Source organism: Propithecus coquereli, unplaced genomic scaffold, assembly GCF_000956105.1.
Source record: "Propithecus coquereli isolate 6110/MARCELLA unplaced genomic scaffold, Pcoq_1.0 Scaffold825, whole genome shotgun sequence".
NCBI lineage: Eukaryota > Metazoa > Chordata > Mammalia > Primates > Indriidae > Propithecus > Propithecus coquereli.
In genome coordinates, this window is record NW_012154452.1 from 9,338 (window position 1) to 25,334 (window position 15,997).

The following is a 15,997-nucleotide window of genomic DNA, read 5'->3' on the forward strand; positions in this document are numbered from 1 at the left end:
CAGGATTGTCTGTAGATATATATGTGGATATACATATGTTCTTATTGCATGCAATTCACTTCATATTTCCTATTCCAGTCTATTCCATTCTATTCCTTTAGGGGAAAAAATATTAAGCTTCATGGGCCAAGATAAATTAAACACCTCTGGAGGTCATTAAGACGCTCAATTTATAACAGCTTGGAGTGCTTTGCAAAGATGCTATGGGAAGTAAAGTTGTGTGTGCAGTAATAATATTTGTTGAGCAATTGCTAGTGCCAGCTACAGTCATAGTAGAAAGTGTTTTACGAGCATGATCTCAGTGAATTTTCACTATAATAATACAAATGAGTACTGTTATCTCTGTTTTAGAGATTAGAAAATCAAGGCCAAATACATATGTATGTTCTGCTTCTAGAAAGCAGAAGAGATGTCAGCTTCGTGCCTGTTGCTGCAGGCCTCGTGCTTACCGGGCTCATAGGAAGAGAAGGCCCATGTTTACTGAATACATCGGCTTCTTCTGTCTGAAGTTTGGGGAGTAGTAAGGGGGGTGGAGTAAGCTATGACGAGAAGTGGGGCCAGGAGTGGTGGGGCCTGAAACATATACAATTTGGGGCCCCCCTACAAGAAAAAGAATACAAAATTATGAGTCTAAAATTAGACACAAAAGTGAATGTTTCTTTCAATTAAGCAAAGAAATCACAACTCATTCAGATTTTAAGAGGCTGAAAACTACTGCAAACATCACAAAATTCCCAACTCGACTCTCCCTCAGCGGGATCCCCAACATGCCAGTGGCCACGTCACACAACCCTGTTCAAGGGCAAGTGGGACATCAGAGTGAAAAGAGAGCGATCTTTACTGAGTGCAGCCAAATGTCAAAAGCTAATGACTTTTGTAAATGTTACACGAACAAGTGACCATCCGAACACATTTCTAGGTCCCTCTCAGGGCCTTAGAAAGGGGCCCAAATAGGTGAGGAGCCCGGGAACTTAACCTTCATCAGCCTCCCAGTAACCCTGTAACTAGAGCTGAAGACTATATTATATCTCAAGAGCTGGGGCTTTGGAGGCAGCCAGACCTGAATTTTATGCGGGCTCAGTCCCTCTCTGCCTTCTTTGAGTTGGACTTCTCATTTGTGAAACGCTAATAGCAGCTACTTTTTGGTCTCTTTTGGGGATTAAATGAGATAGGGAAGAGTTGGGCACATTGAATGAGCTTAGAGTTGCCAGCTTAGCAAATAAAAATATAGGGCACCCACTTAAATTGGAATTTCAGGGGAACAAGGAAGATTTTTTTAGTATAAACATGTACCACCTATTGCATAAGACATATTTATACTATAATTGATTCTTTTTTTTCTCTGAAATTCAAATTTACCTGAGTGCCCTGTCTTTTATTGTGCTTGTCAAATTGACATTGTTTTGGGCTTGAAGCATCCCGGATGTGCCACATGGAACTGATAAACATTAGAGAGTGGGCGAGTGGCAGAGCAAGGCTGCAGAGACTCCATTTATCACAGTTTGTTGTCCTGGAGATTAAAAGTGGGGTGGCCATGAGAGGATGGAGTAAGTGGAGTGCCTTAATTTGGGCATGTGGATGGAGGGGGGGTTATACTGCTGATTTTTCCTAAGCCGGTTAAGCTCTTGGGACCTCTGTTTCCTTAGCTGTAAAATGGGTGAAACTCGGGGAGAGGTTCCTGAGCTCCCCTCCTAGATGTCATCACCGATGGCACTTCCTCCTGATTCAGATGTCACCTCCTCGGAGAGGTCTTCCCTGGCTGCTCTAGCTAAGATTACCACCGCCCTCCTCCACCAACAGCAGATCTTCTCTTCTTCTCCATAGTAATTATAACTTTCTGCAATAGTCTTGCTCCTTTGTTTGGTTGTTTATAGTCTGTCTCTCCATGTGAGTGCAAGTTCCGGGAGGGCGGAAAACTAGTCTGTCGTGTTCTAGTTGAATCTCCCAGGAGCCGTACCTGGCACAGCGGATGCTCATGTATGTTGAATGAATGAATAGGTGGGCGAGTGAATGAATGTTAGTGTCCCTGTCGAGGCCCCTTCCAAGCAGTTCTCAGGGGCCTTGCCCCGATTGCAGGGAGGATGTGCTGCCCCAGGGAGGGCGGAGGTGTGGGGTGTCGGTGGGTGGGGAGGAGGCTGGGCCCTGGCCTCCTCCAGGACCCGCGACAGCGAGCGCGCTCGGCCGGGCTGCAGGCGCAGGGAGCAGCGCGGCGGCAGCTGCAGGGCCCGAGCCCGGCGCCCCGCGTCCAGCCGCCGGTGTGTGCGCCCGCGGAGCCCAGCGCCGCGCCTCGGCGCCCCCACGCGCCCACGCAGCGGCGCGGGGACCCGGGCGGGGGCAGAGGGAGGGCCCGGCCAAGGGAGGGGAAGGGGCCGGTCCTCCCCGCGCAGGCAGCGGCCGCGGCAGCCCAGGAGGCGGAGGCAGCGGCAGCGGCGGAGACAGCAGCGTGCCCGCCGCAGTCAGCCCGGCCGCGTCGGACCCGCGCCCGCCCGCCCGCCCGCACCGCGCCGGGGCGCCCTCTCCACTGCGCGCGGTGAGTACCGCCCGCGGCGCCCACCCCAGGCCGCCCGCCGGGATTCGCCGCGCGGGCGTTCACGGGGACCCCCTCGCCTTGCGCCTCTCTCCGGCTCTCGCCCACCCGGGCCTCCGCAGCTGTCTGGGCGCTCGGGGGCGCACGGGCCTCCCAGGGCCACTCAGGCATAAGGGCAGCCGGGACAGCAGGCAGAGCCCCTCTCGGGAAAGTCGCTCCCGGGCTCCGGGCCTCAGTTTCCCCTTGCGCTTGGGGGACAAGGACCCTGAAGTTTACGCTCCCGCGCGCGGGACAAGTGCATGGCGCGCGGGCGGTGTAGACGCGGCTGGGTCCTCGGCATTTGGTTCGACTTATGGCCCCGGAGGCTGGAGATCAGGGGTGCTACCCTAATCGGACAAACTGACCCCCTCGGGCAGTGTTTATGGGGTAACGGAGGAGCGGAGCAGCCGCTGGAACACGCGGGATGGGACCGGAACGGCCCGCCGAGCCTTTTCCTTCTAGCTGCACTTCCTTTGAAAAGCCCGTTTGCGCTCGGCCCGCGCTGGTCCAGCGCTCAGGCTTTGTAGGGGAGCCGGCAGCCCTGGCGCCTGCTGAAGCTGGAGTTGAGACTTAGAAAACTTTGCATCACAAGGGTGTTTAGAAAGAGACGAGGGTTCTGTTGTGATGGGAGAAAGTGGGAAATGGAATTGTTTTTAGACACGCAGTCTGGAGGTTAAGCAGCCATGCCGGCCCTAGCTCCTTAAATGTATTTCCTGCCCCCCAAATAAATAGTTTGTAACCTCAAGGAATATTAGGAAAGCGTGAGCGGGGAAAAGATTCCTATCGCAAAATGCTCAGGGCACTTTTCTCCGATGTCGAACTGGAAGCGCCTTGTGCTGCGTGGTTCCTGCTTCCCTGAAGCGGCGGCTGAGAGTTGACAGCGTTCTGCTGCGTCCTGAATTCTTTTTAAAAAGCAAGACTCATGCTACATTTTTATGGATACCGTTTTCTTTTCTTCCCCATTTCCCTGAAATGCTTTGTAATCTTTAAGTACTTTTTTTTTTAACGTTGAGATATATAAATCACTCTTGGTTAGAGGTAACTTTTAATTACAAGGCGCAGTTGAAGAAGTGGACATCGGCCTGGAGCTGTTACCAAAGGTGGAGGGGAATGATTTACAAACATCATGTAAGAATTTGAGCGCTGAATTATGTTTGAGTTAGGGAGATCCCTTCCAGAGGAAATTATAGCCAGCGGACAATTGTTGTATTTCAAACTGAATCTATTAATTCATGAGCCCTTTCTTGCTTGAGTGAAATTTTCTATGACCAGAATATGGGGTACTGAGCTAGTAGCCACATTACCAAGCTATGGCCCATTGGTTACCGCCTAACATACACATTAAGACCGTGCTGTTTGGGGAAAAAAAGTATGTATTTAGAGAGAGAATGTATGCAAAAGAGAGAGAGGGAGGGAGAGAGGGAGACACTCCTTTTCAAAATAATTTTTGTGGAAGAATCTTTCAGTCTTACTCAAGAAATGTTCATTTTTTTCTACTTTTCTCACTTAAACCCCTCACGCTTTATATTTTCTTGCATTTAGACACCCTCAGGTTGGGGTACGTTACTAAATAATTCATATAACAAGTGATCATGGTTTGAATCTTGCTTTTGACTAAGCTATAGATTGTTGTTTGTGTTCAAAGATCGCCTTGCCTTTGGAAGAAACTCCAAATTTTGTGATCGTGAAAAGACCAAAGTGGTTAAGTCTGAAAGAACCTGATCTTTTTATTTTACAGCAGTTTATATGTCCCATTTCTTCTCTTGTAACTTTAGCTTCACAATATTTTTCACTATTTTATCTTAAAAGAATTGGCATTTTCCTCTGTCTTGAAATAGCTCACCTAGTGCAGTGGCTATGTGTATAAGAATGCTCTATAAACATGTAAATCACTTTCCTAATATCAAAGAAACTAAAGGAAATAAATAAAATAAAAAGATGTGCATGCCAATACTTTGGGATTTTTTAAAAGGCAGATGTTTTAATCACTTAAGTCTTAGAATCTTCTTTTCATGCCTTATGCGTTGTATTAAACACATCATAAAGAGATATGATTTGTTGACTTGTTATAGGATTACCATTTGGCAAAAACACCCAAGACACGCTGTTTCAAATCTGCGGTATTACTTCTGCTTTAAATTGCATGTAAGAGATTGCAAGCCTTGTTCCAGACGGATAAATTGATAAAATGCTAGCTGCTGTTGGGAGAACAGAAGAGCCCTCAGCAAAAAGGCTCTGTGGTATAGCTAAGTACATCTTGAATTAGGTTGAGCAAACTATCGAGACCCGGGCCGTTTGTGAAAAAGTATACACAGTCCAAGCACGTCCACTTTAAGACGTTTTTGGATCCCCCATGACAAGATGACTCTGTTCCCGCAAAGAAGAAATCGTTTCCTTATTTTTTCAGTTACTTTTCCAAAGATAACTTGTGTCAGGCGCTCAAGACCAGAGTTATGCAGAAATCCAACCGTAACCAGCTCAGAGTGAGGACTCATTCGCGCTCCTTCCACCAGATGTTTTTTAGGTGTCCTCGGCTGGAATGCCCAGTTTGAAACTAATTAGGCCAGCAATAAACTCCTTGTATAATAAAATCGCAGGCCGTTATGGTGAATAAGTGAGGTTCCCAGCAGCTCCTGACAGACACCTTTCTGGGCAGAGAGAGGCTTCCTGTGGCTGTCAGGAGAGACTGCAGGGAGCGGAGCTCTCTCCCTGAGACCCATGCCTGTTCCTCCATATCCACGCGCATCATCCTCTCTGCGGGGATGCGTGCAAGTTGCGAGTGGGGTAGGGTTTTGTTTACTGGGCAGGCCTCCTTCACACAAAAGATGTTTGGGGGAGAAGTAAACGCCTAAGTGTTAGTGTCTGCAGGTCTGAGGTGTGTGTGTCGTGTGTTTGTGCGAAAAAGCTGAGGGAGAGGAATTTGTGTCGCGTGGCGGGATAAAAACTTACCTGCTTCCCACCTGGGCACAAGATAAAAAGCAAGGCTCTCTGGCCTGATATAAATTCCTTGGGGAGAAGGGAACCTGCTCCCCCAAAGACGTTGGATAAAGGGGGAATTTGCCTAAGTATGTGGTTCTCCTTGTATGTGGGGTTTGTGGAGGGGAAGGGCTATGTAGTTACCTCCAAAGGCCGAAATTTCTGGCTGTTGCCAAGACTGGGTTTTGTTGGTGGAAGGAAACATTTTTTCTAGCTAACTGCTCTGAATAAAGGAATTGGTGGACTTTGCTGAAAAGGAATCTCTTTACTGAGAATTAATCCCAGAGTTGAGAAAACACAGCCTGTTGACAGAAAACACACACATACGCACACACACACACACACACACACACACACACACACAATTCCTCTCTCACTCCCAACCCTCTTCCCTGATCTCCACCCCCCCCCCCAACATTATAGCAGCTTCCTGAATGTCCCACTTTTCCCCCTTGTCATTTGTGGCAGTACAAACAGTCCCAAACATACAAAACAAAAAGAAGATTCTGGTAGGAGAACAATTAGTGGAGAAGTCACTGGAGACAATGCTTCATTTTCACTGTTTGAAGAGCTTAACTGGCCTCATGGTGTTTGACTGACACCCTCTTCTAATCTGAGGAGGGTAAACCCCCTCTGTCAGGTGGCAAATGCTTGAAGTGACTCTCGGTAACAATGACTGAGGCTACTGGCCTCTCTGTAAATGAATTAGAGGGCCAGGAGCATGTTCTTCATAGTGTGCGATTTCAAATCAGTTTGGAGGCAGGAAAGTACCTGCCAGGTGTGTTTAGGGGAAAGGTGCAAAGGAAGCCGAAAGCTCGTAAATGTATTTTTACTGCCTTTTTCTTTTTTCTCACTTACATCGTGGTGGATCCCTTTGTAATTTCTGTCACTTGCAAATTATATGCTTCTATTTAATAATAACGATGAAAATACCTGCTGGTTATTGAGTACTTGTATGCTAGGCCTGAAGTCCACCCTTCACATGTAGCTTTAGGGTGGATTCTTACCACGACCCTTTGAGTATTATTATTATTAATATCATCCCAACTTTGTTAACAAGGAAACTGAGTCACAAGTCAAAGGACCAATGCACGGCCGCAGAGTGCGTGAAGATGAAATCTAGGCCTTCGGTTCTCTGCAGAATGTGTCTTACTCATGGGCTGCGAAAACCCTGGCTCAGAACATTTTTGCTGTCGTTCCCCTTGGAGGGAGACACTGAATCTGGACGGTCTTAAATGCACAGAACACAAGTACTTTCTGAACCAGCCCTGATATTTTTTGCCGTTCTTATTTTAAACGGAAGAAAAATCATATTCGGCATTTAGAAAACACAACTATGAACCCTTGTAGGCCACGATACTTAGCAGGGTGGGTATGGGTCTATAAAGGAAAATGACTGTTTATTTACAGGGGATAATTTGATTTATTCCTTCGATACTAACGCCACGCCATTTCAGTTCCTAAAAAGAGTCAATAAATTTACCGGCAGTGGAAAGGCCCTAAAACATTACGGTAGGCACAGCCCAAGTCAAGTTTACCGGAAGGTGCTGGATCGCTATGGGTGGGTGTTGTTTGGGGGTTAGATTATAAACATTTGGAGAGCAAAGAATAATTTGGAACAGGTGGTCCCAAGAGTCAGGTAACTGGAATGATTTATCTTTGCCACTTTGAACGTTAAGGGGGCCGTCGGTTGCTTGAATCTGGGACGGGCGGTCTGCGGGTCAGTGGGGGCCGACAGACTCAGCTTCGGGACAAAACCTGGCAGGATCCAGGGGCTTCGTCAGTGCTGTCATCACCTTCTGACGATAGCAGTTAGAGCACAGATGTGCCTGCTCATGCTTTTTTGAAAAGTCTGCCTCTGCTTTCAGATATATGCAGAAATTTAAAACAGGAACTTAGACGTGCGATAACGCCAATTTAAACATCTTTTAAAAAGGAACAAAGTATTTCCTAGAGATTAGAACCTATTTTGTCATTTAGTATCAATAGTGTTGTGTCAGTAACATGTGTGATTTCAATGGCACTGGACTTTTCCTCCCTCTGTTTTCCTTTCGAGTATCTAGTAAAGTTCCATTTTTTTAAAAGTCCGCGTCCCCAGATGTAACAGATACGCACATATCAACTTGCAGTCATTCAGAGAATTGTCAACTCTCTGTGAATGTAACTACAGGAAAAATGATAAAATCAACATATTTTTCCCCAAAGAATGAGGAACAGGAGGGTCGGACTACTGTATGAATATAGCAACTTGCTTTTTGTCTCGCATCAGCTGAATCTGTCAGTTCTCTTTTCTTTTCTATTCATCTCCCCAAAATGGTCTTTCATAACTGAAATATACAGTGTATTAGCCAAAAGACATTTTAATTTTGTAAAGAAAAATCATGCCAGAGAAAAATCATGCCGGGTCTGTTTCAACCATTATTGTTTCTGCAGTGCGCATACTTTGGGTTTCATGGCAAGATGTGGGTTTGCCAAGAAAGAAAATTACAGCAAGAAACTATGTTGAAAACATATACACTTCTGTTTAAGAAATGGGAAAAACACTGAAAAATTCCACACGGTAATTGCTTTAACGTGAGTTTTAAATGTCATTGTTTGACTTATGTCAAAAAGCCCCTCTTAGCTAATTCTCACATACTCTGTTACCAAATATCTCACCTTCAAAATGGCAAATGTTGGTCTTAATTTTGATGATCTCTGAGGCTTTTAGAGATATCCGTAGTTCTAGTGGAAACATTCCACATTTTTAGATTGTACAGGCCAGTTTTTTTAAGGTTACTTAGATATCGATTTTATTTTCTTGACCCAAAATGAGAAAACACGGGGAATTCTCAAAAGCTTTTTACAGGCTGCTATTATGAGAAGAGAAGCCAAACCAACATGTATTAGGTCATGAGCTTGAAGTGCATAAAGAGCCCCGTGAAGGTCACCAAAACAGGGCGAAAACCACTAGTTCTTGTTACCTTGGCCAACTCTGCATTCCTGCCTGTTAGACGTGTTTGGTTGAAGTGGACACAGAAAGCAGGTTTCTGAGCCCACGGTTGAAAGATCTCCATTTGATTTGGATTCTGGGGACTATTGAAGACGTTCTTGTGGTAAAGGCAGATAGGAAGGCAGGAATTCCGGTCTCCTTCAGATCACAACCTCTCATTGTTCCAGAGAAAAAGCAGGCAGGGGCTAGGGCTACCGCTCACTCGAAAGCAGATGTTACCTACCTACCAGGTGTTTGGATATGCAGAAGTCAGAGGTCAAAAATGTTTTGGGTTCCTTCTGGTCAGTTTCTTCACCTGCCCCCCCATTCCCTTCCTATTGTCACATTGTGGTTAAGGTATTAATAGTTTCCAAAATAATTTTTTATTCCTACTGTGTTTTTTAGTATTTAAGATGCAAGGTATATATACAGACCTTTAAACATTCCTGGATTGGCAGCTTTCTGAAATACAGGGAGACAGAGAGAGTGTCCGCTGTGTCCTGAGTTTGCTACCAACCCAAGTGCTACTGGAAATTTCAAGTAGGGAGAAACCTCTTCAGAGAGACAGAAAGGGTGTCAGCGCAAAGCGGTTGTTTTCTTTTGCGGGTGCGTGTTATTTGCACATATCAGGACTTCTGGTTCAGGGTGTTCTAAAAATGCTTATCACTCCAGCAAAGGTCCGGGTGCTCTTTCTGGTTGAGAAGGTGGCCGGGAAGGGGCCTGGGGAAAGGATCACGCACCTCCAGCCTTTTGTGTGCCTGGAACACTAGAGGGAAGCCTGGACGCGCTGCTTGGATGGTGTCATGGGGTCTAACAAGTTGTGACTTGTGCCTGTGTTGTCAACAGAGTTCTGGCCCCAACCAGCCGTGAAAAAGAATGGAGCCCAGAGGATTATTCACCTCCGGCCTGTGATGGGCCTGAGCTCTCCGGTGCTCTCCGCTTGCTAAATGGAACATACCCCCGCAGGAGTTAATGGTTGGGGTGTGGAGGGAAGCGGAGTAGGAGGGGAGAAAGAATGTCTTAAACTCAGCAAATGTCTGCAACGCTCGGAATGTCTCAGCGTTGCTCAGGCACCCACAAGAAAGACAAAGTGATAAAAGTGCGCGAAATCAGGCTTTTTGTTGCGGGGAGACACAGAGAGATTGAGGGGATTGCTAGTGGTTTGATCTAGAGTGGAGAATTTTCTGATACATTGGTACCCCCGGAGTACCTTTAGGAAACTGATTTTGAAAATTTTGTCTTTTCCTGCAGCCTTCCTGTCATTTCTTTGTGTTTCTTTTTAGTGAATTCGTTTTGGGTTTTTTTTGTTTGTTTGTTTTTGAGAAAACACAGAGTTGCAAGACTTATGTGGAAGTTGCCCATATTCATTGAACACTTACTATGTGCCAGGCACTGGACTGTGGAAATACTTTATGTATTTGGTCTCCAAATATCGGTAGGTGAAATGTGCTGTTATTATTCCTATTTTACAGATGTGGAAATTGAGTTTCAGGGTGATGAAGTAAATTGTCCAAGGTCACATGGCTTGTGTCAAAGCCAGGATTAAACCCATTTTTGATTCCTAATCACTGGGGTATCCAGCCTGCACCCTCCTCCCACCCCACCCCCGAGTGTGATAAGAACCACCTTTCTGCCCTGGAAAGCTAGATTTTAGGTCATTCCCCACTTGTGTTGCCTTATGGATATTAACCAAGGATTAGGTATGAAAGTCAGGTCGAAGAAGCAAAAGTCATCAGCTGGTCCTTCAAGAAATCAGTGAGTGTTTAGCGTTGGAACCTGCTGAAATGATGCTGTGTCACTGCAGTTAGCCGCCTGAGCCTCCGCCTGTGGCTGCTTTTGCCCTAGAGGGGCAGCGTCGAACACTTAGTTACGACAGAGACCATACGGCCTGCAGAGCCTAAAATATTTACTATCCAGCCCTCCACAGAAAACGTTTGCTGACCCCAAGCTATTGCAATATGACAAGACAACCTTTGTTGACAAGAAAGAACATGCTCTTGGGCCATTTTGTATACCATTGCAATGACTTCTTATTTATCAAGTGCCTCCTACGTGCCTGATACATTGCACAGTGATGGGGGAAATTACAAATGCCTTCATTCTCTGTTTATTTGACAATACTTATTGAGCTGTGTTCTGTGCTAACTACCAGAGATCCAGAGGGGAAAAGTACTGAATCCAGGGTCTCCAATAGAAGGATCACCAGTATCCCATGGCCTCGTCTTCCCTGAGGGCACAATGAGGGTACAGAGGTGTCGATATGGCTTCTTGAACTTTCCAGTGTTCAAGCAGCAGGATAGAGAAAAAGGCCCACCTCTTAGAAGACCCTCACCCAGGGAAGCCACGCCTCAGGCAGTAAGAGCAGTGCCCTGACTTCAGCACCTAAGGTCTCACTGGCCCTTCCGGGGCATACCAGTGCCCGGCCCTTGCAGACGGACAGTTCTCTGCTTCCCTCAAAAAGCAGTGCGGGATGGGCAGGAATGCGGAGAACCAGACTTCCTGGACTTAAGCCTGGGGCTGACCTACAGCCTCGAGATTGAGAGCACGAGCCCCGGAGCCAGGCCGCGTGGGTTGAAATCCTGCCCGGTATTCTCCAGCTACTGTATTGAACTTGGGTACGTTGCCAGACTTTTTGGTGCCTCAGTTTCTTTATCTGTAAAACAGGGCGGATAATTGTGCATCTTCTTCAGAGGGTTATGGCAGAGATTGAGTTAATAAATATAAAATGTTTAGAACTGTGCCTGGCAAATAGCATAAATGATGTCAGTGTCGGCTGTTGCTGTGATTATTACTATTATTAATTAAAAGCTACATGACCCGCGGCAAATAACTTAGACTCTTTGGGTCTCAGTTTCTCCATCTATAAAATGGAAGTGATGATAATAACAATAGTAATAATAACAACAAAAGAACAGTTTCATAGGGCCATTGTGAAAATTTAAATACGTGTATTTATTAAGTATGTATTCCTTAGATAATAGCAGATTAGGCAATGATTAGGCAATACATACTTAGCTTTGCAATAGTGCCTGCCTACATGGAATGCTTAATACACTAGCTATTGAGATGGGAAATTACATACTGGGCCAATGACGTATCTTTACGCTATGTGTCAATTGAGTCCTTGTAAGTATCAAGAGAATGTAGGGTAGCGGTGAATAGCGTAGGCCCTGCCTTAGTCAGTCCACCACTCACTAAGGATGCCATCTCTGGCAGGGGTCTGACCCTCTCAGCTCCCCAGACAGCAGAGACAACAGTTGCTGTTCATGGGGTGGCTGGGAGGTTTAAAAGAGGTGGCACACATAAAGTGCATAGCAGGGTGTTTGGCACATAGTAAGCACTCAATAAATGGTAGCTTGTATTATTATCACCCCTACTCCTTGCTGTGCCCCCACCCCCAAGAAAGCACCGAACATTAGTAAATGTTAATTCGAAAATAAAAGAACACATTTTAAAACTGCCAAACAGATTTAAAATAGTATTCATTAAACAAAATTAAAATATTCTATTAAAGCCAGACTTTGGGCTGAGACCAAATTTTTATAACCCAAGCTTAAAGGCCAGGGAGTCCCCGAGCCACAATGGGGACATTGTGATTGAACTTGAGACTTCAACGCTGCTATTGAGCAGTCTTTGAAATGCACGTTTCCCCATTAAAATAAAGGGGAAGTCATGGGAGGAAAAAAATGAGGTTCTTGCTCCCCTCAACAAGGCTTAATGAATTGAAAAAGAAAAACAAAAGATTTCTCATTTTTCTTCTGCTGCCTGATCCTGCCAAAGATGCATGGCCCCTCCTAACCCCAGCTTTGAATGGTGCCCACTCAAAACAATCCACATCTGATACACCATATGGAGCTGACCTCGTCTAAATCGTATTCTTCCCCGGATTTTAAAGATGGTGGAGTATATCACTGAGAGTCCAGACTCCGGAGCCCAACTCCGTGGGTTCAAATCCTACCTCTGCCTCTGTTTTCCTGTCCACAAAACAGAGACAATATACCTACTTCATAGGGTCGTGGTGAGAGTATGTAACTATCACTATGGGTGTCTTAACCTTCTACTATTATCTAAGGAATGAAACTTCCCCAGACTTCCAGGACTTTGAAGAATTAAAATATACAGCTATGCCTCTGAGACTTATAAACCAAAATAATCTGAATATTCAGGGAAGAGAGTTGAGAAGGGAAGAAGATTTTAAAATCTTTCACAGGAGCTATGTGCCAGACATTTTCACAAAGCTCATTTAATCCTCTCTGGCAAAAAAAAAAAAAAAACTGCCATGATATAGGTGTGTCCATTTAACAAACAGGGAAACTGAGGCTTGGACAGGTCAAGTGGCTGTCTAGTGGCACTCCACTCCAGGTCCGTCTGACCCAAAGCATGGCCCCTTCTACCGTATGACCCACAGCCCTCCTGGAACAAGCACACAATTGCAGTGGACTCGAGAGGCTCCCCTGACCGACCGGTCATTTATGGTTTGTTCTTATGTTTCAATAGCATCCTCCATCCCCAATGAGCTTTAGTTTTTGTGGCCTTTTACCCCCTTCCCATTGAGAACCAGTGGGTTTTTTCTTGAACAGCAGATGGAATAAGTAACAGAAGAGGGTTGGGAAATCCTTCTCTAGGTGAAATCCTGCCTCTTCTTGCCCACCAGGATGCCAAGTGACTTCCTCCTCGGATGGGGCCGGGCCCTTGCTATGACGTGGGGCCACCGGGCAGAGTTGTCAGATGTCGGGCAGCTATTGGGGGAGGCATGGGATGGACTCTCCACTCCGGCACCAACCTGCTGTGTGTCTTTGGGCAGATCGCACGAGCCCTCTGAGCCCCAATCTCCTCACCAGTTCATGGAGCAGGCGCTTTCTAAATTAGATTTGTTACACAACTTAAATAAAATGCTGGTGGCATTCTTACGGTATTATGGAATTAGACCCACTCTCCAGAGGTATTCACAGAAAGGAGTGAAAATGAAAGTTACTTGCCTCTGGGAATATTCTTTATTGTTCTCCAGGTAGGTACAGTCTTGGGATTTTAGACATTCTGGAGGAATCTATTAGTCTCTGAAGGGCAGTCTTCTTTTTAATGGGTTGTGTACCCTTTCCATGTTAACTTGAAACACGCATGAACATTTTTTTCTTTAGAGTTCTGTCTTTATTTTATTATGCATTTGGAAAAGATAAAACAAGCATTTCAAACAAATGATTTCACAAGTTTTTATTGCTTAAGACAAAAATAGTTTAAAAATCAAGTCCACTGGTATCTAAAAAGTAATTAGGGTTTTAAAAATATTTTTGCAGTCTCTCAATAAACTCCCAAAGTGAGGTGTGCAAAAAAAAATCAAGTCCATCAAATAATTAATAGCAAAAATGGCATAGAGCTATGGCAGAATTCATGGGCAAAATTTCAGAAACACAAATCTGATGGTGTAAAGTTCCAGTTTTAAGTGTTCATTTAAAATGAAATATTTTACTTCTAAACTCATCACTGAAAGCTGCTTACAACAAATTCCCCCAAATAACAGAACCTTTTACTAACTAGAATTGCAATTCTGTGCTCTGTTTTTAGGGGAATAAAATGAAACAAATGAGGAATCTTATGGATGTTGGTAAAGGTATCTTAGGGTACAGTAGTGTCTGGGCACGTTTAGTTTGTGTCTCATATCTACGAAAGAAGAATGGCTTGGGGCCGGTGTGGTGGCTCATACCTATAATCCTACCCACACTTTAGAAGGCTGAGGTGGGAGGACTGCTTGAGGCCAGGAGTTTGAGACCAGCCTGGGCAACATAGCAAGACCCCATCTCTAAAAAAAAAATTTTTTTTTTAATTAGCAAGGTATGTTGGCACATGACTAGAGTCCTAGCTACTCAGGAGGCTGTGACAGGAAGATTGCTTGAGTGCAGGAATTTGAGGCTGCAGTGAACTATAATGGTGCCACTGCAGCCTGGGCAACTGAGTGAGACCTTGTCTTAAAAAAAAAAAAAAAAAAAGAATGGCTAAACTTTGGATAAATACAATGTTGGTAAAAGTACTCTCTGAGTGCTAAATCTATTATGCTAGGATCTGCTCTAAATGATATAGGCATTAACTCATTTATTCCTCATAACAATTCTATGAAGGAAGTGCTATTACTATTCCCATTTTAGATGAGGAAAGTAAGGCACAGAGAGGTTAAGTGGCTTGTTCAAAGTCACACAGCTAGGTAAGGGGTAAAATCAAGCTTTGCATGCAAGAGTGTGTTTGCAGAGTTTGTCTTCATAACTCCTACACTACCCTGCCTCTTTAACCACCATAGAGAGAATTAAATTTACTTTCTCTTTAACCCTCACATAACCGCACAATGAATTAATTAAGGACAGGCATGAGAAGGAACTAAAAGGGACATTCAGTCTTCGTTATAATTTTTCAGTTTTTTACAAGGGTATATTTATATATTCTATTAGCTTTGGATGCAGCATAATGCAAGAGTTAAGGGCCAGTCTTTGCTGGGCGAGATGGTTCACGCTTGTAATCCTAGCACTCTGGGAGGCCGAGGCAGGAGGATCACTTGAGCCCAGGAGTTTGAGACCAGCCTAAGCAACAGTGAGATCTCGTTTCTACTAAAAATAGAAAAAATTAACCGGGCATGGTGGCATGTGCCTGTAGTCCCAGCTACTCAGGAGGCTGAGGCAGGAGGATTGCTTGAGCACAGGAGTTTGAGGTTGCTGTGAGCTAGGCTGATGCCACAGCACTCACCTGGGCAACAGAGTGAGACTCTGTCTCAAAAAAAAAAAAAAGAAAGAAAAGAAAGGACCAGTTTCTCCATGTTCAAATCCAGAGTCTATCACTTACAAGCCTGAGGTTTGCTTAGCCTCTCCCAGCCTCAGTTTCCACATTTATGAAGTGAAAACAGTGAAATCTACATTACAGAAGTTAACAGATGTGACCTGCATCAGAGAACACTTGATACGCACAATGATTGTTCGAAGCTATTCATTGCCGTTGAGGGGAAATTAAGTAGAGAAACCACATCTCCCTGTGATCTCAGCTACTGTTTAGAATGGCAAAGAACTTCTTAGGTTGTTCACATTGCAGCAAGTGGGGTGATAGTTTCCAATGGCTATTAGGGACAAAAAGGGGCACACGTGCAGCTGGGTATAGTTTCGAGAGGAAGAGAAGGAAAAGTGCCTGAGACGTGAGGTTCAAGCTGGAAAACAGCTCAGGTTTTTCCAGATGACTTAAGAACGAGCCAGAGAGACTGGCTGTCCACGTCCCCACATGAAAAGTTACCAGGCTAAGTCCTCGGCAGGAGCCTGGAAGTCAGAGCTGTCGGGGTTAGAGTCTGCACAGGAGAGGAAACGCAGACGCGGGGGACCGGCTGGCCCACGGGGACTCGGCCAGGCTGGGGCCGAGTCGGGGACTCCCAGCCCTGTTGCAAGAGGAGTCAGGGACCCTGTGTGGCAAGGGTCAGAGGCAGGGAGGACACACAAAAACGAGCGTGACCCTGGAGC

At 45.3% G+C, this 15,997-nt stretch overlaps 1 protein-coding gene across 2 annotated transcripts in view; it reads left to right on the forward strand.

Moving 5' to 3' along the window:
* Positions 1-2,177: 2,177 nt before the first annotated feature.
* The window catches only part of EYA2 (EYA transcriptional coactivator and phosphatase 2), a 237,608-nt gene continuing 223,788 nt past the window's right edge, over positions 2,178-15,997 (forward strand). For both annotated transcript variants that reach the window (XM_012663704.1, XM_012663705.1), the window contains exon 1: positions 2,178-2,530. The gene's annotated coding sequence lies outside the window, so the exon portion shown is untranslated. The remainder of the gene's footprint in view (positions 2,531-15,997) is intronic.